The sequence below is a fragment of the Triticum dicoccoides genome, chromosome 4B (assembly GCF_002162155.2).
Source record: "Triticum dicoccoides isolate Atlit2015 ecotype Zavitan chromosome 4B, WEW_v2.0, whole genome shotgun sequence".
Taxonomy (NCBI): domain Eukaryota; kingdom Viridiplantae; phylum Streptophyta; class Magnoliopsida; order Poales; family Poaceae; genus Triticum; species Triticum dicoccoides.
In genome coordinates, this window is record NC_041387.1 from 348,855,273 (window position 1) to 348,878,710 (window position 23,438).

A 23,438-nucleotide genomic window follows, 5' to 3' on the forward strand; every position below is an offset into this window, starting at 1 on the left:
TAACTTGCATGATTTGAATGAAACTAACCCGGACTGACGCTATTTTCAGCAGAACTGCCATGATGTTGTTTTATGTGTAGAAAAGAAAAGTTCTCAGAATGTCCTGAAAATCCACGGAGCGACTTTTTGGAAAATATAAAAAAACCGGTGAAAGAATCAAGACCAGGGGGCCCACACCCCGTCCACGAGACAGGGGGCGCGCCACCTCCTCCTGGGCGTGCCCCCCTATCTCGTGGGCCCCCTGGACCTCCACCGACCTCAACTCCAACTCCATATATTCACGGAGCCGCTGCCAAGCCCTAATTTCTCTCGGGAGGGCTGATCTGGAGTCCGTTCGGGGCGCCGGAGAGGGGGATTCATCGCCGTCATCATCATCAACAATCCTCCATCACCAATTTCATGATGCTCACCGCCGTGCGTGAGTAATTCCATCGTAGGCTTGCTGGATGGTGATGGGTTGGATGAGATTTACCATGTAATCAAGTTAGTTTTGTTAGGGTTTGATCCCTAGTATCCACTATGTTCTGAGATTGATGTTGCTATGACTTTGCTATGCTTAATGCTTGTCTCTAGGGCCCGAGTGCCATGATTTCAGATCTGAACCTATTATGTTTTCATGAATATATGTGTGTTCTTGATCCTATCTTGCAAGTCTATAGTCACCTATTATGTGTTATGATCCGACAACCCCGAAGTGACAATAATCGGGATACTTCTTGGTGATGACCATAGTTTGAGGAGTTCATGTATTCACTTTGTGCTAATGCTTTGTTCCGGTTCTCTATTAAAAGGAGGCCTTAATATCCCTTAGTTTCCACTAGGACCCCGCTGCCCCGGTAGGGTATGACAAAAGATGTCATGCAAGTTCTTTTCCATTAGCACGTATGACTATTTACGGAATACATGCCTACATTACATTGATGAACTGGAGCTAGTTCTATGTCACCCTATGTTATAGCTATTACATGAGGAATCGCATCCGGCATAATTATCCATCACTGATCCATTGCCTACGAGCTCTTCACATCTTGTGCTTCGCTTATTTACTTTTCCATTGCTACTGTTACAACTACTACAAAAACCCAAAAACTATTATATTTACTTTAGCCACAGTTACCTTTATTATCATACTACTTTGCTACTAAATACTTTGCTGCAGATACTAAGTTATCCAGGTGTGGTTGAATTGAAAACTCAACTGCTAGTACTCAAGAATATTCTTTGGCTCCCCTTGTGTCGAATCAATAAATTTGGGTTGAATACTTTACCCTCGAAAGCTGTTGCGATCCCCTACACTTGTGGGTTATCAAGACTAATTTCTGGCGCCGTTGCCGGGGAGCATAGCTCTATTCTCTGAGTCACTTGGGATTTATATCTGTTGATCACTATGAAGAACTTGAAATACGACAGAACTACGATTTTGCCCTCAACTACGAGGGGAGGTAAGGAACTGCCATCTAGCTATGCACTAGATTCTCCTTCCGTTATTAGTAAGCTTGCGACACCTAAACCTGCTACTGCTATGAACTCTGATATGTCGCATGTTATTGATGATGCTACTTCTGCTATGCATGATGTAACTACTTCTCTGCGTGATACTACTTTTCCATTAGGTGAATTTCTTGATGAACAACTTGCCAGAGTTAGGGGGATTGAAATTATTGAAGATGCTATTATTGATGATAGTGATGATGAAAGTTCTCCCAATGATTATGAATTGCCTGTTGTTCCTGAGGGTTATGTTATGAATGAAGAAGCTGCTAGAGCTATCTTTGCTTGCAATGATAGATATGATCTTAAGAAATTATTAGCTAAATGGAAGCAGCAGTCTCTTAATGCTAGAATGAAACCCGATCCTGCTTTTGCTACTTCACCTATCTGTGTTACTAATAAGGATTATGAATTCTCTGTTGATCCTGAGATTATTACTTTAGTTGAATTTGATCCTTTTTATGGCCTTGAATCTGAAACTGTTGTGGCACATCTTACCAAGTTGAATGATATAGCTACCCTGTTTACTAATGATGAGAAGTCTCGCAATTTTTATATCCTTAAGATATTTCCGTTCTTATTAAAGGGTGATGCTAAGACTTGGTATAATTCTCTTGCTCTTGGTTGTGTGGGTAGTCCCCAGGATATGATTTATTACTTCTCTGCTAAATATTTCCATGCTCATAAGAAACAAGCTGCCTTGCGGGAAATAAATAATTTTGTGCAAATCAAAGAAGAGTCTCCCACAAGCTTGGGGGAGGCTTCTACAGTTACTTAATGCTTTGCCTGATCATCCTCTTAAGAAAAATGAAATACTTGATATCTTTTATAATGGACTAACCGATGCTTCCAAGGACTACTTGGATAGTTGTGCTGGTTGTGTTTTCAGGGAAAGAACAGTCGAAGAAGATGAATTACTATTGAATAATATGTTGACTAATGAAAATAATTGGACTCTTCCTGAGCCAATTCCTGAACCAATTGAGCCAACTCCTGAGCCTATTCCTAAACCCACTCTGAAGAAGAGAGGTGTTTTATTTCTCAGTCCTGAAGATATGCAAGAGGCAAATAAATCAATGTAAGAAAAAGGTATTAAAGCTGAAGATGTTAAGAATTTACCTCCTATTGAGGAAATAGATGGTCTTAATATACCGCCTGTTGAAGAACCACATTGTCTTGATAACCCGACACAGGTAATAAAGGTAAATTCTCTCTATAGATATGATAAAGTTGAAATCCCCTCTACTAAATTTCATAGTCCATGCTTAGATGAATTCATGACTTTATGGCTAGACAAGAAAGTTTTAATGCTTATGTTGGTAGAGAGTTAAAGAATAATGCTTTCAAGATAGGACGCGTGAGCGATAATATGGCTAGAGTTAAAGGTGAACTCCAACTCATTAGCAAATATACTTCTATGGTTGCTACTCAAGCTGAGCAAGTACTTAAAGCTCAAAATGATTTGTTTGAGGAATTAAATAATAAAAATGACTTTGCTATTAGAGTGGCTACTAGAACTGGTAGAATGACTCAGGAACCTTTGTATCCTGAAGGCCACCCTAAGAGAATCGAGCAAGATTCTCAGAGAAATAATTTAGAGGCACCTAGTTCTTCTAAAAAGAAGAAAAAGAAAGACGATAGGAGTTTGCATGCTTCTAGTGAACCTACTGTAGACACACCTAAGAATCCCAATGATATTTCTATTTCTATTTCTGATGCTGAAACACAATCAGGTGATGAACATGAACCGAGTGATAACATTAACGATAATGTTCATGTTGGTGCTCAACCTAGAAAAAACAATGAAGTAGAAATTGAACCTACTGTTGATCTTGATAACCCACAATCAAAGGATCAATGTTATGATAAGAGAGATTTTGTTTCTAGGAAGCACGGTAGAGACAGAGAACCATGGGTTTAGAAACCCATGCCCTTTCCTCCTAAACCATCCAAAACAAAGGATGATGAGGATTTTGAGCGCTTTGCTGAAATGATTAGACCTATTTTCTTACGTATGCGCTTAACTAATATGCTCAAAGTAAATCCTTATGCTAAGTATATGAAGGATATCATCACAAATAAAAGAAAGATACCGGAAGCTGGAATTTCCACCATGCTTGCTAATTACACTTTTAAGGGTGGAATACCAAAGAAACTTGGAGATCCGGGTGTACCAACTATACCATGCTCCATTAAAAGAAATTATGTTAGAACTGGTTTATGTGATCTTGGAGCCGGTGTTAGTGTTATGCCTCTCTCTTTATATCATAGACTCGAATTGAATAAGTTGAAACCTACTGAAATATCTTTGCAAATGGCTGATAAATCAACTGCTATACCTGTCGGTATTTGTGAGGATGTGCCTGTTGTGGTTGCAAATGTCACTATCTTAACGGACTTTGTTATTCTTGATATCCCCGAGGACGATAGTATGTCTATTATCCTTGGTACACCCTTTTTGAATACTGCAGGGGCTGTTATTGATTGCAATAAAGGCAATATCACTTTTCATGTTAATGGTAATGAGCATACGGTACACTTTCCAAGGAAACAATCTCATGTCCATAGCATCAATTCTATTGGAAAAGTTCCAACTATTATTATTGAAAGTTTTGAATTTCCTGTCCCTACTGTCAAGAAAAAGTATGATATTCTTATTGTTGGGGATTTTCATATCCCCATTGAGGTAACTTAGTGTTATTCGAAATTTCTCCGGTTCCGTGTTATTCAGAATGAGTTTGTTAACAAGACTTGATCAACCTTGTTAGTGGATTCATTTTGATGATCACGAGATGGATGAAACTAGAAGGCACAACCTTCTGTACCCTCTTTTTACTTTCTGTTATTTAGAATAAATAAAGCAAAAATAGTATTATCCGTATGTTTTCTGAATTATCCGTGCATTAAAAAAATATCCCGAAAATAAAAGTGCTCCAAATTTCCTGCAAATTTAGTATGCTTTATGGAATATTTGAGGATTTTAGGCACTGAAAACACTGCAGGAGGGGCAAGCACCAGGCCACGAGAGTGGAGGGCGCGCCCACCCCACCTGGGCGCGCCCCCCTGTCTCGTGGGCCCCTGGTGGCCCCCCTCCACTTATGCCAGTACCCACACACTTCATCTTCTACCCAAAAAAATCCCCATCCAGCTCAAGCACGAGTTCTAGCTCATTTTGCTGCGATTTTCGATCTCCTTGCTCAAAGCTCCATTCACAAAACTGCTTTGGGAGATTTTTGCTTGGTATGTGACTCCTCCATTCGTTCAATTCGTTTTTGTTCTACTTCTTTATTCATTTCAAATTTTCGCTGCATAGGTGACCATGTTCTTGAGCTTGCATGTTAAATTTATGAGGCCCCAAGAAATTCCAATACATGATATAGGCTCTAGGCACTTGTAGGAGTAGTTGCTATCAATCTTGTTTAGTTTTATTCACTTTTATTTTGAAGTTACTAAAATTTCAGAAATATTTCAGAAAAAGAATTATGCTTAAAAGAATGTACCAAGGTGGTTCCTCGGTGAAGAAAGGGCCCGGGATTGCTATACGTGAGCAAGATGTTGAATTGCCGAGAGAAGTGGATGTACGAGCTTGTGAGTGGCCATCCGATGATTTTATGGTTGAAGCAAGCTTCAAGGAGGAATTTGACGCGTATGTGCGTAATGCTGAGTTGGAGGACTTCTTACAAGATAAGTGTCCTCAGTACTATCAATTGACTGATTCCTTTGTGCGGAGGTTTAAATATAACTGTGCGCGTAATTCTCCTAGTCTCATATTTGATATTTATGATACATCTTATACCATGGACTTAGAGGATTTTACAACTGCTTGCAAACCCCCATAGTGGGGTAATATTAATTATCCTCACAAATCTTAATTTAGAGATTTCCTTGCTAGTATTACTATGGGAGAATCTATGGACATAGCACAAGCTACCATAGGGAGCATTCATTTTCCTGCTATACATTATTTTGCTCTCTTCATTGGTAGATGTATTAACGTTAAGGATGAAGCATGTCACATGTGTGTCCCTGATCTGTGTGTCCTCAAGAGTGCTGTGTTAGGTTATAAAGGTTATAACTTGGGGGCAATAGTTGCACATAGGTTGCAGAATAATAGTAGAAAGGGAAATTTATTTGGAGGAATTTATGCAACCCGTGTGGCTAATTATCTTGGTACAGCCCCACGAGAGGGAGATATGATAATACCTCCTATTTATTTGGATTCTGAAGCTATGGTCAATCATCAATTTCTTGGGAGGACTGAACAATTCCTCCAATATCGACTAATCTATGACAGACACAACATCGTCCATGTTACACTTCCTGCTCCCCACCTTTTTGATTATCAGGCAAAAGGAAGGTATGTTGTCACCAGGGAGGAAGCATCTGAACACGAGGGGAGAGCAGAGGCAGCTCGCCAACACGCCGCAGCTCAGGAGGCGGTTGCCGCTGCATCTTAGTACGACCCCAGTTTCACTTACGGATATCAGCCAGGCGGTCCTTGGTACTAGACCAACTTAGGCCAAAATCCTAAGCTTGTGGGAGTACGTATTTCTCACCGACTTTACATTCATGTTCACACACTATTCTAGTCGTCGGTGCTCATACTCTTTCATTGTATTATCCATGCTAGTTAATTTACCTTTTTCACTTTCTTCTTGTGTGTTTAATAAACCATAAGAAAAAACAAAAAAATTAGTTAGTTTAAATTCCAAGCTTGTAGTAGAAATTAAAATGAAAAACCAAAAATATTTCTAGTTCTTCTTCTTACTTGTTGGGAGCTTTCCCGTGTAAATAGTTTTATTTTCTTTTCTTTCCTTTGGGGGTCGAGAAGACCATATTGAAAATGTTTAGTGGCTCTCATATGCATGATTGTTTATTTAACTTAGAGCCCATATTACTTGTCTTTTCTTTTGAGTTGAATGCTTGCAGATTCCAGCTTAGTCCAATGCACATGCACTCTTATTATTATACAGATCGTTCGGTCGTGCGAGTGAAAGGCAACAATGACGATATATGATGGACTTATTGAGATGAGAAAAGCTGGTACGAACTCGACCTCTCTTGTTTTTGTGAATATGATGAGTTCATCGTTTCTGAGTCCGCTTATTATGAAGTAAACATATTTGCAATGACATTTAGAGATTATAGTTACTTGCACCATGCTTGATTAGCTATGAGTTATAATGGTTTACCTTGCGTGCCAACATGCTATTAGAATGATTATGATGTGGTATGATGGGATGGTATCCTCCTTTGAATGTATTGAGTGACTCGACTTGGCACATGTTCACGCATGTAGTTGAAACAAATCAACATAGCATTCATGATATTTATGTTCATGGTGGATTATATCCTACTCATGCTTGTATTCGGTGTGAATTAATTTTAATGCATGTTTATGACTGTTGTCACTCTCTCAGTTGGTCGCTTCCTAGTCTTTTGCTAGCCTTCACCTGTACTAAGCGGGAATACTGCTTGTGCATCCAAACTCCTTAAACCCCAAAGTTGTTCCATATGAGTCCACTATACCTTCCTATATGCGGTATTTACCTGCCGTTCCAAGTAAATTTGTATGTGCCAAACTCCAAACCTTCAAATGAAATTCTGTTTTGTATGCTTGAGCAGCTCATGTTACAACTAGGGCTGCCTATATCTTCCATGCTAGGTGGGTTATTCTCAAGAGGAGTGGACTCCGCTCCTCATTCACGAGAAAGGGCCGGTAATCGGGATGCCTGGTCCCATGATCCAAAAAGATCAAAGCAAATCAAAATAATCAAACAAAACTCCCCCAGGGATGTTGTTTGTTGGAGGCACTCGTTGTTTCGAGCAAGCCATGGATTGATGCTTGTTGGTGGTTGGGGGTGTATAAACCTTTACCATTCTGTTTGGGAACTGCCTATAATGCATGTAGTATGGAAGATACATCCATCTCATAGTTGTTGCATTGACAGCAAAAGTATGCCGCTCAAAATGTTATTCAATCTCTATTTTAAAATCGAGCTCTGGCACCTCTACAAATCCCTGCTTCCCTCTGCGAAGCGCCTATCTATTTACTTTTATGTTGAGTAATCATCCTTCTTATTAAAAAGCACCCGCTGGTGAGTACACTGTCGTTTGCATTCATTACTATTGGTTTATATTGGGTATGGCTTGACTGGATCTCTTTTACCATGAATTACAATGTTTAGACAGTCCTTGATCTTTAAAGGTGCTCTGCATTTATGTTTTGCGGTCTCAGAAAGGGCTAGCGAGATACCATTTTGTTATATCATGTTATGATTGCTTTGAGAAAGTGTTTTCATCCGAGTTTTATTATTATGGCTCGCTAGCTGATTATGCTATTGATATGAGTAATTGTGAGACCTACATGTTATTGTGAGTATGGTTAGTTCATAATATTTGCTGAAACTTGAATGCTGGCTTTTAATGTTTACAACAACAAGAGCAAATAGAGTTTGTAAAAGTTTTCCTTTATCACTTTCAGTCTATCAACTGAATTGCTTGAGGACAAGCAAAGGTTTAAGCTTGGGGGAGTTGATACGTCTCCAACATATCGACTTTTCCAAACACTTTTGCCCTTGTTTTGGACTCTAACTTGCATGATTTGAATGAAACTAACCCGTGCTGACACTGTTTTCAGCAGAACAACCATGATGTTGTTTTATGTGTAGAAAATAAAAGTTCTTGGAATGTCCTAAAAATCCACGGAGTGACTTTTTGGAAAATGTAAAAAATACTAGCGAAAGAATCAAGACCAGGGGGCCCACACCCTGTCCATGAGACAGGGGGCGCGCCCCCTTTCTCGTGGGCCCGCTGGACCTCCACTGACCTCAACTCCAACTCCATATATTCACGTTCGGGGAGAAAAAAATCAGAGAGGAAGTTTCATCGCATTCTATGACACAAAGCCGCCGCCAAGTCCTAATCTCTCTCGGGAGGGCTGATCTGGAGTCCGTTCGGGGCTCCGGAGAGGGGGATTCGTCGCCGTCATCATCATCAACCATCCTCCACCAATTTCATGATGCTCCCCGCCGTGCGTGAGTAATTCCATCGTAGGCTTGCTGGACGGTGATGGGTTGGATGAGATTTACCATGTAATCAAGTTAGTTTTGTTAGGGTTTGATCCCTAGTATCCACTATGTTCTGAGATTGATGTTGCTATGACTTTGCTATGCTTAATGCTTGTCTCTAGGGCCCGAGTGCCATGATTTCAGATTTAAACCTATTATGTTTTCATGAATATATGTGTGTTCTTGATCCTATCTAGCAAGTCTATAGTCACCTATTATGTGTTATGATCCGACAACCCCGAAGTGACAATAATCGGGATACTTCTCGGTGATGACCATAGTTTGAGTAGTTCATGTATTCACTTTGTGCTAATGCTTTGTTCCGATTCTTTGTTAAAAGGAGGCCTTAATATCCCTTAGTTTCCACTAGGACCCTGCTGCCACGGGAGGGCAGGACAAAAGATGGCACGCAAGTTCTTTTCCATAAGCACGTATGACTATTTAGGGAATACATGCCTACATTACATTGATGAACTGGAGCTAGTTCTATGTCACCCTATGTTATAGCTATTACATGAGGAATCGCATCCGGCATAATAATCCATCACTGATCCATTGCCTACAAGCTTTTCACATCTTGTGCTTCGCTTATTTACTTTTCCATTGCTACTGTTACAACTACTACAAAAACCCAAAAACTATTATCTTTACTTTTCCACAGTTACCTTTATTATCATACGACTTTGCTACTAAATACTTTGCTGCAGATATTAAGTTATCCAGGTGTGGTTGAATTGACAACTCAACTGCTAATACTCAAGAATATTCTTTGGCTCCCCTTGTGTCGAATCAATAAATTTGGGTTGAATACTTTACCCTCGAAAGCTGTTGCGATCCCCTACACTTGTGGGTTATCAAGGATCTCTCCTGATCCGCAAAGACCAGAAGTAACTCTTCAGCCGCCCGAAGTCTGGGGTTTTCGGCTCCTAGAGAGACCAAAAGTAAAAGCCCCGAACTGTCTGATATACAAATGGACACATTGACGGGTCTTCTGCAGCAAGCGGCTATCTCAGAGACACATCGTACCTTAATGGGTAAGGTGGTTGAGAAGATATCATCCGCAAAAAGCGGGTTGAATGAGGCTTTTACGAGCCTGCTTAGAGGCTTTGAGGTACGCAAAGTAATATTCTTTGATTGTACCGTAAGTGCAAGGTGCACTTTGTATAGGTAGTAGCCCCTGGGAATCTAGTTGCCATCCGGACGAGGCGAGCAGAGGATCATAGTCTCTGGTAATGATGGTGCCAAATTTGTGTGCAGGCGGCTGCAGCTCCGGCGGCTGACCGGACTGCTGAATTTGCCGAACAAAAGCGACAACTTGACGTGGCGGATGCAGACATCATGCTTGTGAACAAGCGGCTTGACGAGGCATGGGGTATGTATATTTGGGTGGTCAACAAATATTAATAAGAGCATGATGCTAGGATTTATAATATGCTTTGACTGTAGATGGTGCTGCCGCCATGGAGATCCTTTGGGCAGAGCTTGCCTGGGCCAGGGAGCAAGTCAGGAGAAGCAATGCATCCGCCGTGAAGGCAGCTGATGAATTAAAAGCTGAACAGGCTGCTCATCGCCAAAGCGAGGATAAAATAGCCAACATGGCTCTTGAGCTACAACATGCTGCCAGCCGATATGAGCTTCTCGAAAGGGAAAACCAAACGAAAACGGCTGACCTGGAGAAGACCTTACAAGCAGCAAAGGAAACTCACTCTGAGATCAGAGCGGTGCGGGAGGAGCTTAGGCAAGCCAGTGATATCGCGGCTGGGAAGCCCTTTTTATTGCGAACAAAATTCGGCGATCCGAAGTATGCCCCTTTTGATCAATTGTGGAGTTCTTCAGACGCATACTTGGATTTGGCGAAGAGTGCTGCTGATGCGACGCATCATTTCAAAGATCGAGAAGATAATGAGATGGAAAGATTGTTCTGGTCGCAGTTCAGTACTCCAAGGCATCCGCTGCTATTGAATGAGCAAATGGCCGAATGGGCCGAGCTCCATAGGTTATCAGGGCTTGACATGAAGGCCATCATGGATCACCTGTGGCTGAAGGAACCAAGTCCAGATAGTTATTTTGGTCTGGTGCAACGATTTATTCGTGATGTGCCGCATATCGACACTGTCAAGAGGTCGGCATGCACAGAGGGTGCGCGGATGGCCCTTGCCCGTGTTAATACATATTGGGCGAAGATGGTGGCCTCCGATATTGCAACCAGGGGTCCGCCCGGGGGCCAGGACTCGCCTAAGCACTATTTTGAAGAAGTCCTAGAAGGTTCCCATTTAATAGAGGCTCAATGCTAAAAGAATACCATGTTTGTTGGTGTAGAAAAGTAGGGGCCCTCCTTTTGACCCCTTTACTTGTGCACGGGCAGTCAGAGCCACGCGCCATGGCTGCGCATAGCAGGACAAAGGAGGGGAACTGGAGAGAAGCCACGGGCACAAGACAAACAAGGCAACATCAAGGACCAAGGCCACAGAGTGCAGATGGACGAAGCAGGTTTCCCCGGCAAGACCCTTGCCGGGGCAGCCTCAGCAGCCCCGGCAAGGCCATTGCCGGGGCAGCTCACCCACACCAGCGAAGTGAGCCACCGTCAAACCCACGGCCTCCAACACCATCAACCGATTTGGGCCACAGCTCGGGAGGCACCTCCATGGTGGTATGCAGATCTTTGTGAAGACAAAGAATATTCAAGATCAGATGAGGATTGGAAGGCAACAATCCTCATCAAGGTTCTTACCAAAGAAACCCACCAGACCCCCGGCAAGATCCTTGCCGGGGGACAACAACGCGCCACAGCAAGACCCTTGCCGAGCCACCCGGCAAGACCCTTGCCAAGGGCGTCGGCAGGGCCACAGCCAGGCCCGCACCAACCAAGTCTCCACCGCCATTCACATGCAGCTGCCAGCTCAACCAGCTGGGCAGGCCCCTGCGTCGCAACATGCAGCTTCCAGGCCAACTCAGCACACACCTGCGTGGCGGCATGCAGATCTTTGTGGAGGCTCCACCACCGCGCCACCTCAGCTGCTTGCCTGCCTACATGGCGCCGCATGCATCACTGGCCAGGGCGCATGTCAAAGCGAGGAGGAGCGGCGACGGACGGGATGGGCCTCGCCCCCGTCCCCTATAAAGTGAGGGGGCACCTAAGCTACACATTAAATGCGTCTTGTCCTGTAATGTGAGCGATAATCTCGTAGCACCGTAGGCCTTTCCACCTCCTGTGTGCCACTGTGGCAGCCCCTTTTCGCCTATAAAAGGAGGCCCATGGCATACTGGAGAGGGATTCATCTCTTTGGAACCAGGCAGCGCCCATTGCTAGTTCGAGAGCTCAAGAACACTCAATACATCCACCAAAGAAAGACTAGGGTTTTACGCATCCTCGCTGCCCAAACTTGGGTAAATGATCCTTGTGCTGGTTACTAATCCTGCTCTTCTCGCAACCCCGCGCCCCACAACCGTAGTAGGGATTCTCGTGATCCCATAGGTGTCATTTCCCACCGACATCTTTGGTGCGCCAGGTAGGGGGCACAATTGTGAGAATCTGGTCTAGTAGTTGGCCTACCAGTTTTTCATCGCCATGGCTCCTAAGAACAAGACGACCACGGTGATCGGTTCTTTCGGGACTGGACTGCCGGTACTGGTGCGGACCAGTAGCGGGCCAGTCGTGGAGAGAACCCGTGGCGCGGCCCACGAACATCCACATCACCCTGGCAGTCCAGGCCTGGTGAGCGGCGTCGTTCGTACGCCAGGCGATGAGCCATGCGTAGCGGGCTCCAGAGACGGAGTCGGGCCTCCCGCAGGCGGCGTGGGACCCTCCAGGGGCGCCGTCATGCCGCCAGACGGTGGCGTGGCAACCTCCAAGACACCAACACCGTCGCCCATGACGCGCTCTTCTCAGGTCGTGCGTGATGAGCAGCGCCGCCCTGCTAGTGACCCTGGGCGCCGCCCTGGGAAGAGTCCCATGTGCCCGTCACAGGATGAGGAGGGCCAACATGCGCGCCGAGGTGCTGGCGGAGGTGGCGAACGGCTGCGGGGCCATGATGGGTCTCCTTCTAACGTGGTTAGTAGTCGAGGTGCATCACGGTCCACACAGCTTTCGCCGCCACCCACGCCAGCAGAAGCCCTAGCACACGCGCAGCTGCTCCTCGACTTTCCTCCCGCTGTAGAGAAGCTTGATGAATGAAGGGCCACTGTTCGGAGCCTGGTCGGCATCGCTAACAACGATGAGTTGCGGCCGGCAGGACCCGTAGGTCGTCGCTCCATCGAGCCACCGCATGCCAGCGGAGGCCGGGCCGGAGGCGATGCGGCCATGATGCACTCCCCTCCATCCCGTCCACCACGGGTGTCGATTTGTCACGACGACGCTCGTGATGATATCTCCATAGCGTCGTCCGACCCGCGAACCCCCCGCGACCAACGCCAAGTTCTTCGGGAGCGAGCTCATGAAGACGCTCGAACCACCATCGAGCGCCGGTGTGACGCGCGCCACCAGTCGGACAGGCGGGCAGGGCCCACTGCGGACCACCCAGCACCGGGAGGCTATGATGGCTTACCTTACGAGGTGGGTTGTCCGGCCTTCACCCGTGAGCTACGGCAGTTCCAGTGGCCCTCTCACCGCACATTCAAGCCCGACGTTGGCAAGAAGTACAATGGCAAGACTCACCCATCGGAGTTCCTCAGCAACCATCGCGATGCAAGCTGCTGGGGCCCGCAACAACAAGGTGCTTGCCAATTACTTCCCGTTCGCGCTCAAGCCCAATGTTATGTCATGGTTGATGCACTTGCCGGTAGACTCCATTTCTTCTTGGGCGGATCTGTGTCATGAGTTTGTTGGCGCCTTTACTGGAGGCCACCAAGCTCATGGCCAGGCGAGCGACTTGCACATCATCTTCCAGAAAGAAGGAGAAAACTTGCGTAAGTACATCCAAAGGTTCAGCCGAGTGCAGTACAACATCCCCGACGTTCATCCTGCCGCTGCGTTTAGTGCATTCCATCAGAATGTGCGCAATCGTAAGATGCCTGAATAGCTGGCGATGAACAAGGTCAGGGATGTGGCCGAACTTTATGTTCTGGCTGATCGGTGCGCTCGCGCTGAAGAGGGAAGGAAGTATCCCGACGAAGGCGCTGGTGCAGAAACCGACTCCACGGATGATACCGCCACCCCGGCGAAGAAGGGACGGTGCCGTAATGGAAAGCGCAAGGGCAAGACCGTGCTTGCTGTTGAGGGGTCCGACGATACCGGCGCCACCAAGAAACCAAAGGCAAGTGATCCCGGCAAAGAGGTTGCCGGGTGTGCGGCTTGCCACGCCTTGGCGGCTGCGGATAACCAAGGGGGCTCCGACAAGCAGTATTGAAAGATCCACCGCACCAAAGGCCATGATCTCCAGAACTGCCCGCAAGTGGAGCCGCCCGCTAAGAAGTAGAAAGCCGAGTATGAGTGGCAGGACAAGGAGAGGGCCAAGAGGGTGCCGAGGGATCCGACAAGAAGCGCGGCGGCCAAGGAGGCCTCCGCGGCAAAGATAATCAGCAGGAGAGGCCCGCCCGAGGCCATGACAAGAAACATGAAGACGATGATCATGACGAGGACGATGAGTCTGGCGACCATGAGTTCCAGAAAGCCACAGAAGCTATGTGCGTCGATGGTGGTGCCTCGTTGCATACGTCCCACTGCCAGCTCAAGCAGTGGGCATGAGATCACAGCCGTGGAGCCATCGCTCGACGCACGGAAGCCGCTGAGGTGGTCCAGCACGCATATCATCTTTGACACCATGGACCACCCTGACCTCAGTACTGCGATCGGATGCTTGCCATTGTTGGTCTCACCAACAATCCGCAACCTAAGGTGACGAAGATGCTGGTTGACGGTGGGGCCGATCTGAACTTGATCTCGCCTGTTGTGATCAAGAGGCTGCAGATCCCTGATGGAGACCTCGAGGAGACGGGCACGTTCCAAGGGGTCAACACGGGGAGGAGCCAGCCGAAGGGAAAGGCCACGTTGCCCGTGACGTTCGGAGGTGAGCTGAAACACAGGACGGAGAGGATTGTCTTTGATGTAGCCGAGATCCCCTTGCCCTACAACGGGATCCTCGGCCACCTGTCACTAGCCAAGTTCACGGCAGCTTCACACACTTGCGTGGCGGCATGCAGATCTTCGTGGAGGCTCCACCATCGCGCCACCTCAGCTACTTGCCTGCCTACATGGCGCCGCATGCATTGCTGGCCAGGGCGCGTGTCAAAGCGAGGAGGAGTGGCGACGGACGGGACGGCCCTCACCCTCGTCCACGATAAAGTGAGGGGACACCTAAGCTATGCATTAAATGCGTCTTGTCCTGTAATACGAGCGATAAGCTCGTAGCACTATAGGCCTTTCTACCTCCTGTGTGCCACTGTGGTAGCCCCTTTTCGCCTATAAAAGGAGGCCCATGGCGTACTGGAGAGGGATTCAGCTCTTTGGAACCAGGCAGCGCCCATAGCTAGTTCGAGAGCTCAAGAACACTCAATACATCCAGCAAAGCAGGATTAGGGTTTTACGCATCCTCGCGGCCCAAACCTGGGTAAACGATCCTTGTGCTGGTTACTAATCCTGCTCTTCTCACAACCCCGCGCCCCGCAACCGTAGTAGGGATTCTCGTGATCCCATAGGTGTCATTTCCCACCGACAATGTTCGAGTGACATGTATCTTGATTGTAAAAACTATGCTTTTGGTAATAAAGGCTATATTTATACTTTTGCCCATAAAGTATTGTAGTGCCTCATGTGCGGCCGCTTATGTATATATGTATATAACCTGAAAGTTTGCAGTCGTCGGCTTCAGCCCCCTCGCATTAATGCAGGGATGTTCGGCAAAGCGCGTAATCACACTTGATCCAATGTCTTGGTCCATTAAGGAGGTGGTAGCGCACCGAACGAGGCAATCAGACTATATAGCTTTAATACTTTCACTTAGCCATAGGTGTTTGACGATGGGACTACTATATAGCCCCTGGTATGTCCGCGTTTATCCAAATATGGTGCGTTTACATACGTGACCGAGAAACCGACCCTTTATTAATGCAGAGGAATCGCGAAGATTCTGCTGAGTCACCGAGTGGTTGACCAGTCTCTCGCTTTATCATAATAGTCAGTTTTCGGCTTTCTCTACTGACGTGCTCATCCGGATGAACCAGGGCACAATCGCAGTAGTTCTACCTGTGCCGCCTTAGCCTATAGAGCGGAGCGTAAGGTAGCAAAACATGGGAGCAGGGTAAACCCAACTATTGACCAAAGACATGATTCAGAGCTAATGCATATAAGGCCAAACTCGCGATGCCGAACACTCCCGAAGGTATTCAGACTTTACAACATATATTGGGCTGGGTAACGCCCTCGATGATGAACCCAGAATTTCAAGGTACGTGCATCAATCCGGCGTGACGAAAGAGCGCCTGTGGTGAGAGCATAGATCTAAAAACACAGTGGTTGTTGTTTCTGTAACGTCTATTTTAGAACGGCGAATCATAAGCTCGCCGGCAACGCCGGTATTCCTCTTGGTCATTCTAAGTCCCAAGAGGTTGTGAGACAACAAGAGACAATAAAAAAATGTTTACACAGGGTCTTAATCTAAAAAGAAACCTTTGGACGGGGCCCTGTTGCACGTCTGTGCCTTTGTCTCTGTTGTGCCGTATCTTTGAAGGGTGTAGCACGATGGTCACCTGTTGAAAAGAAAAAAACAAAAACTCAGGCGAAAGATTCTGGTGTGACCATGCGTAAAGTCGTTTAATCTTAATGAACCGTGAAAATTCAATTTCTTGAGTGTAAATAGGATCAAGCCGAACTATGGACCCTCTACATGTGGCCAGCACCCAGCACCACATATGGGGGCATAGCCATTAATCAAGCTCAGGCTTATCTGGGCTGCTACAACTAGTGGTGCGCCGAACACATCTAGCCGTGTCCGTGGTCTCGAAGACCGATCAGTTACTCGGGTTGGAGAAGCCGTTCAGTTGTTTGGCTGCTAGAGCCGCCATGTAGTCTTCCGCGCGAAGAGAGCACTCTGTGTTGCCGCTGATAGTGATGACACCGCGTGGACCGGGCATCTTAAGTTTGAGATAAGCGTAATGCGGTACTGCATTGAAACGAGCGAAGGCCATTCTTCCGAGTAGTGCATGATAGCCACTTCGGAACGGAGCGGTGTCGAAGATTAGTTCTTCACTTTGAAAGTTGTCGGGAGAACCGAATACAACCTCTAATGTTAAAGAGCCCGTGCAGCGGGCTTCTATGCCTGGTATTACTCCTTTAAAGGTAGTACTGCTTTGGTTGATTCTTAATGGGTCTATCCCCATCTTGCGAACAGTGTCCTGATATATCAGATTAAGACTACTGCCACCATCCATGAGGACTCGGGTGAGATGATATCCGTCAATTATTGGGTTGAGCACTAAGGCAGCCGAGCCTCCATGTCGGGTACTGGTCGGATGATCCCTGTGATCAAAAGTGATTGGGTAGGCGACCATGGGTTGAATTTGGGAGCGACGGGTTCTACAACATATACGTCTCGAAGTGCGTGTTTGCGCTTCCTCTTTGGTATGTGAGTGGCGTAAATCATGCTCACTGTTTTGACCTCCGGTGGGAATTTTTTCTGTCCCCCAGTGTGCGGCTGGCGAGGCTTGTCCTCATCTTCACTTGGCGGCTCCCACCCTTTGTGTTCGGCATTTAGCTTGCCGGTATGCTTGAAGACCCATCATTCTCTATTGGTGTGATTCGCAGGTTTCTCGGTGGTGCCGTGAATCTGACAGGACCTATCTAGAATTTTATTTAGGCTGGACGGACCATCTCTGCCGCCTTTAAATGGCTTTTTCCGTTAACCGGGTCTAGAGCCCCTGAATCCGGCGTTTACCGCTATGTTGTCTGGGTTGTCTTCCTGATTTTGACGCTTGTTTTTATTGTGTCACGGCCTTCCATTGCCGTCCCTGATTTCGGATGTGCCTGGGTCGCTGGTGCCGCTGCGGGCTAACCAACTGTCCTCGCCCGCGCAAAAGCAGGTCATGAGAGTTGTTAGGGCTGCCATTGTCCTTGGCTTTTCCTGGATGAGGTGTCTGGCAAGCCATTCGTCCCGGACACTATGTTTGAAAGCTACTAGGGCTTCAGCATCCGGACAGTTGACGGTTTGGTTCTTCTTGGTGAGAAATCTATTCCAAAGCTTACGGGCTAACTCTCCGGGTTGTTGGATTATGTGACTTAAATCATATACATCCGAAGGTCGGACATAGGTCCCTTGAAATTAGCCCTAAAAGCGTCCTCGAGTTCCTCCCAACTTCCAATTGAATTTTCGGGGAGGCTTTTCAACCAGTGCCGAGCTAGTCCTTTCAACTTGAGGGGCAGGTATTTGATGGCATGGAGATCGTCTCCGCGAGCCATATGAATGTGAAGAATAAAGTCCTCAATCCAGACTGCAGGGTCTGTCGTTCCGTTGTATGCCTTGATATTTACGGGTTTAAACCCCTCTGGAAATTCATGATCCAGCACCTCATCGGTGAAGCACATGCGGTGTGCGGTACCCTATACTTGGATGTGTCGTGGTGTGCGTACGACGGCTGTAGTATTCGGTATTGATTCCGAGCTGGTAGTCGATCAGTATAGTCGGTTTGGTGGCCGTGATCCTGCGTAGGAGCATGTTTCCTAGATCCATAGATGGACCTGGCCATACCAGCTCTTCTGTCCAGGTGCTCACGTAGATCGTGTGCTGACTTGTGTGCGGCATCATTAGCCGCTCTGTCTCGGCCACTGGGTGGTCGGTCCGGCAGATCTGCTGTATTGTTTTTCGGCGGAATGGGCATGATAGCCTCGTCTTCGAATTCAGGAAGCAGCTTGCGTTTTGGGTAGCTCTTTTGTGGCAATCACCGCCGTATATTTCGTCAGTGTGAAGCACTTTGTTCCATCTGTGGTTGAGCGTATCCTGCGCATTTTTAAGTCGTTGCTTCTGCTTCTTCAAGATCCTCGCGATGGCAATAAGCCTTTTGTGGAGGTGCTCTTGTTCCAAATGCTTTTTCGGGATGATGTGTGCATCGTAATCCAGACTGTTCTCCTCTCTGAAGACAGGTTTATAAGTTTTGTCTTCGGCATCGTTGTGATCGAGCAGCGGCCCCGGACTGTGTTCTCCGTCCCCTTGCTCGGCCTGCTCCATCGCTGGGTCCACGGGGTCTTCGTTATCTCTAGCATCATCCGGGGTGTTATTCTTTCTTATGCTGTTATCGCTATTTTTGCTATGGCAGGGTTTAGAGCGGCTGCGCTGAAGTCGGCGCTTTGGTTGCTTCTCTACAGGATTATCCTCCGTTGCATCCTTTTGATCCTCGCCATTGTTTTCTTTGGGTGTGTCCACCATATATATGTCATATGATGAGGTGGCTATCCAGCGCCCTGTGGGCGGTGGTTCCTGTTCTTCTTCGGCATCCCCGTTCATACCATCGATGTCTTTGGAGTCGCAATCAAGCATGTCGGTTAAGTCGTCGACAGTGGCTATTAAGTGGGTGGTGGGTGGGCAACGAATTCCTTCATCGTTCGCTTCCCACTCAAGCCGTACATAGTTCGGCCAAGAGTTTCCTGACAAGGAGAGATATCTTAATGAATTTAGCACATCACCCAAGGGTGAGTGCTGAAAGATATCCGCGGAGCTAAACTCCATGATCGGTGCCCAGTTAGATCCGATGGGCACGGATGCACGCGGTTCGGAGCCTATGGCTGGAGACGAGTCTGAGGGTCCGGTGACACAAACCTCCTTAGAAGTGAGATCTGTGTTCGGCTCTATCGCTGCTGAGAGTGCGGCCTCCGTGGAAGGGTCCATCCTCCCGTCCTCATATGGCACGATCTGCACTGGATTTAAAGCCAGGGCAGCTGCAGGTGTGATCTCCTGAACGCCGTCTGACGGCAGATCTAGGTCATGCTCGTCGCGGCTGTAGGGTGCACCTGTTATGGGCTTGAATCCGTCGAAGATCAAGTCTTTGCGGATGTCGGCAGTGTAATTCGGGCTTCCAAACCTGACCTGATGGCCAGGGGCGTAGCTATCGATCTGCTCGAGATGGCCAAGTGAGTTGGCCCGCAGTGCGAAGCCGCCGAATACGAAGATCTGTCCGAGGAGGAAAACCACACCTTGGACCGCATCATTGTAGATGATCGAGGGGGCCGACAAGAGTTATGGTGACGACACAGTGGAACTCTCAATGAAAGCACCAATGTCGGTGTCAAAACCGGCGGATCACTGGTAGGGGGTCCCGAACTATGCGTCTAAGGCTAATGGTAACAGGACGCGGGGGACACAATGTTTACCCAGGTTCGGGCCCTCTCTATGGAGGTAATACCCTACTTCGTTCTTGATTGATCTTGATGATATGAGTATTACAAGAGTTGATCTACCACGAGATCGTAGAGGCTAAACCCTAGAAGCTATCCTATGATTATGATTTTTGTTGTCCTACAGACTAAACCCTCCAGTTTATATAGACACCGGAGGGGGCTAGGGTTACACAGAGTCGGTTACAGAGAAGGAAATCTACATATCCGAATTGCCAAGCTTGCCTTCCACGCAAAGGAGAGTCCCACCCGGACACGGGACAAAGTCTTCAATCTTGTATCTTCATAGTCCAACAGTCCGACATAAGCATATAGTCCGGCTGTCCGAGGACCCCCTAATCCAGGACTCCCTCACTAGTCACCAACATGGGTGATTCAATTCATGGGACCTTTTTGTGCAGTTCACCTAAAATGAAGCAATGTCCCATGAGCTAACAACTTCTTCTTCATTAGTTGCAATAAAATTGGGCAACATCAAGGTTGGTCGTGAATCTCATGGAATATTCAACTATAATTTGGATATCATTTGTGTAGTTCAACCAAGATCAAGCGTGAAATGTATATCTCTGTTTGCAAAAAAAGGTGGAAAGGAGGGTGACTAACAAGTGATGAAACATACATCAAATGAAAAGAAGCATGTTCCTTATCTAAATGGAGATACTACAAGGACATTAGCAATTTCTAAAGCAGCAGCATTGCTAGATATTAGTGTGGGAATTAGGATTAACTATGACAACCGTTAAATACGACATTACTTTAATGATGCCGTTGCTTCATTTTACCAGCAACATATTTGGGCATTGGAGAGCAGGCGGACCAGGACAGTTGCATTTCTAACAAAAAGAAGCAACTTATCTTAATGGGAAATTTAGCAGGACATGAAAAACTGTGCCACTGATTCATATTAATGGAGGCATTACATTGAAAACAACATTGGTTTAATGTGTCCTTACTTTTAATAGTGGGACTGCTACATTTTACCAGTGACATTCCATAAGAGGGGCTCAGGGCAACAAATATCAGAACAAGATATCTGGGTTGGTCCCATTTTTGTTCGGTATAGCCACCTTATACTGTATGAGGCCAGCAAATCTAGTGCTGGACATACTCTGTTGACTTGTCCCCCAGTCCCCACTTTCTTTCCTTTTTCAACCAATAGATTGGTTTATATTGAGTTTGTACTGCGTTTCCCTTTATTTCCCTATTAGACCAAGAGACTAGTTGGATAGCCAGTCTGTGCTACTTTTTGCCCCATTATTTCCTCTTTCAACCAAGTCCTAGATTCAGGTAACAAATCTTCCCCCACCCCTACCCCCTTTCTTCCCTGTTTGAACCAAGTAGTACTAGATTCGACTGCATGAAGTAGTTTCACCTCTTAACAGTAAAAATTTAGGTGTCTTTCAAACAGCCAATCGATTCTATCTACGAGGGGGCCTGAGAAATAGTAGAAGATATGAATGCAGCAACGTCAGGAGCTGGGGAAGTAGAGCAATGCCAGTTTCGAAGGAAGTTATACCTGAGGGTCGCCGGGATGTCGCTAGGTGGGCGACGAGAGGACAGATCTACCCACACTACGGCAGCAAGGAAGAAGGGGTTGGAGGCCCTCCCTAGCTGGCGCTGGGTGGGAGAGCATGGAAAGGCATGCTGATCTAGACACACCAGCAGTGCGTAAGAGCCGTCGCCAAGGACGAGCGCGTGAATATTGCACCTTCTCACCTTCCCCGACGGAGGGGATCCGGCTGGATTATTGACCAGCAGTGAGAAGAGAGAGTGTGTGGCAACCCTTTTGTGTTTAGATCTGGAGAGGATGAGAGAGTGTGAAGAGAGAAACACTAGCAAGAAAGCGCGGAGGCACCTGCCTATATAGTGGAGTATTCTTTTATCTACCAGAGCCGGCTTGACCTCGTCAATGACTGTCGAGAATCTTCATGCACGTGCCCCGGAGGCGCGGTTGTCGTCATTTTGATCCGAAGCACTGGATTAACATATAAAACGAAAAAATGCCACATGACAAGAAACCATAACCTCACTACCCCAAGGAGACAACTTGAATCCCGACAGACAAACTAGACGAGGATCAAAGCTCAAATTAAAGACAAACTCGTAGAAAAGCGGTCAATCGATAATGTCCTAATTAACATAGCCGGCTTGTCCTAGATGTTAGCCGAGTAGTCTTCGTGCATGTGCCCCCAATGACCAGCGCCTTGGAGGAACTCAGTTGTCGCTGTTTAACCCTCGCACTGATCTGAAGCACATGACACCTAATATTGCGAGATGACAAGAAACCTTTTCTAGATTTCTCATCAGAACTACAACCCTTTACAACACAACCTGCACGATATGTAGACGATAGCTAATCCAGCCGTCTGCTAGAGTCTGGTCACATGCATGGACGAACTGATCTCCCGTCTCATGTAGGGATCATCCAGGCACTGACATCTGTACAACACTGCTCCAGTATTATCGCTCGTCTCTCTCTTCTATTAACTCAGCCGACTTGCGGGGTCGAGGAGTGTGCCTATGGTTGGTTCTCGATTGTGGCCCCACATGTGTGTGCAAACGCAATATGACCCGTGTTACATTCGGAGAGTAGTGTACCAGAACGACCGACCATCTAGGGTGCGACGCGAATGCGGCGGGCATGCTGTATACATGTGTACTACCGTTTTCTTAAGGCTTTGCTCCATGTCGTGATCCATGGATACAAAATTATATTTAAAAGTTGAGGGTGGGGCTTTTCCTGCGTGGTAGGCGAGGCAGTTCCTCCTAGTTGGTTCAACAAAGAGGCGAGAAGACGAGGGAGTAGGCAGCTGCAAACTTAGGGCTATGTGATTTGACGGCTTGTTACTACTAGACAGGTGGGGCCCTGTGATTTGACTTGCCATTATCATTATTACTGTGACGCTACGACCGGCGTAAGTCTCCTAGTTCCTGACCACCTCCATGGTATATAGTTGCCAAGTACTAGTGATAAGATGAGGTGCTAAGCGCATTAAAGAGCTAAGCAACTAAAGTCTCCAATACAAAGGTGCTTAAATTGTTGTAGCTAAGCATCTTTCATTTAATGATTTAGCAACTAAAGTTATCCATGCATTGGTGGGCTTCTTTCATTTAAGTGTTTTCGCTAGGTCACCGCACCTGCCATTGTTTCTTCCTGGTTCACCACACTGAACTCTCCTCTCTTAATTACCTTGCCACATCAATTTTTTGCCTACATGGTAGGCTTAGGCTGGTCATAATGGGAGTATCATAACTAGTATCATGGATGCGAACTAGGCAATTTTGATGAGGTGGCATAGAATTAAATGAAGAAAGAGAGCGTTGAGTATCAAATCATGATACCGTATCATAATTAATGCTATACTACTATGTGTCATGCATGGCAATTAATAAAGTATCGTATGATACTAATATATGATACTATGCATTAGGGGGTAGTATCATACACTAGTATTATATGCATGATACTAGTATATGATACTCCCAATTACAACCAGCCTTAGCACATGTACAAGGTGGAGCATTGGGAATGCAATAAATACTACGAAGAAAGAGATATA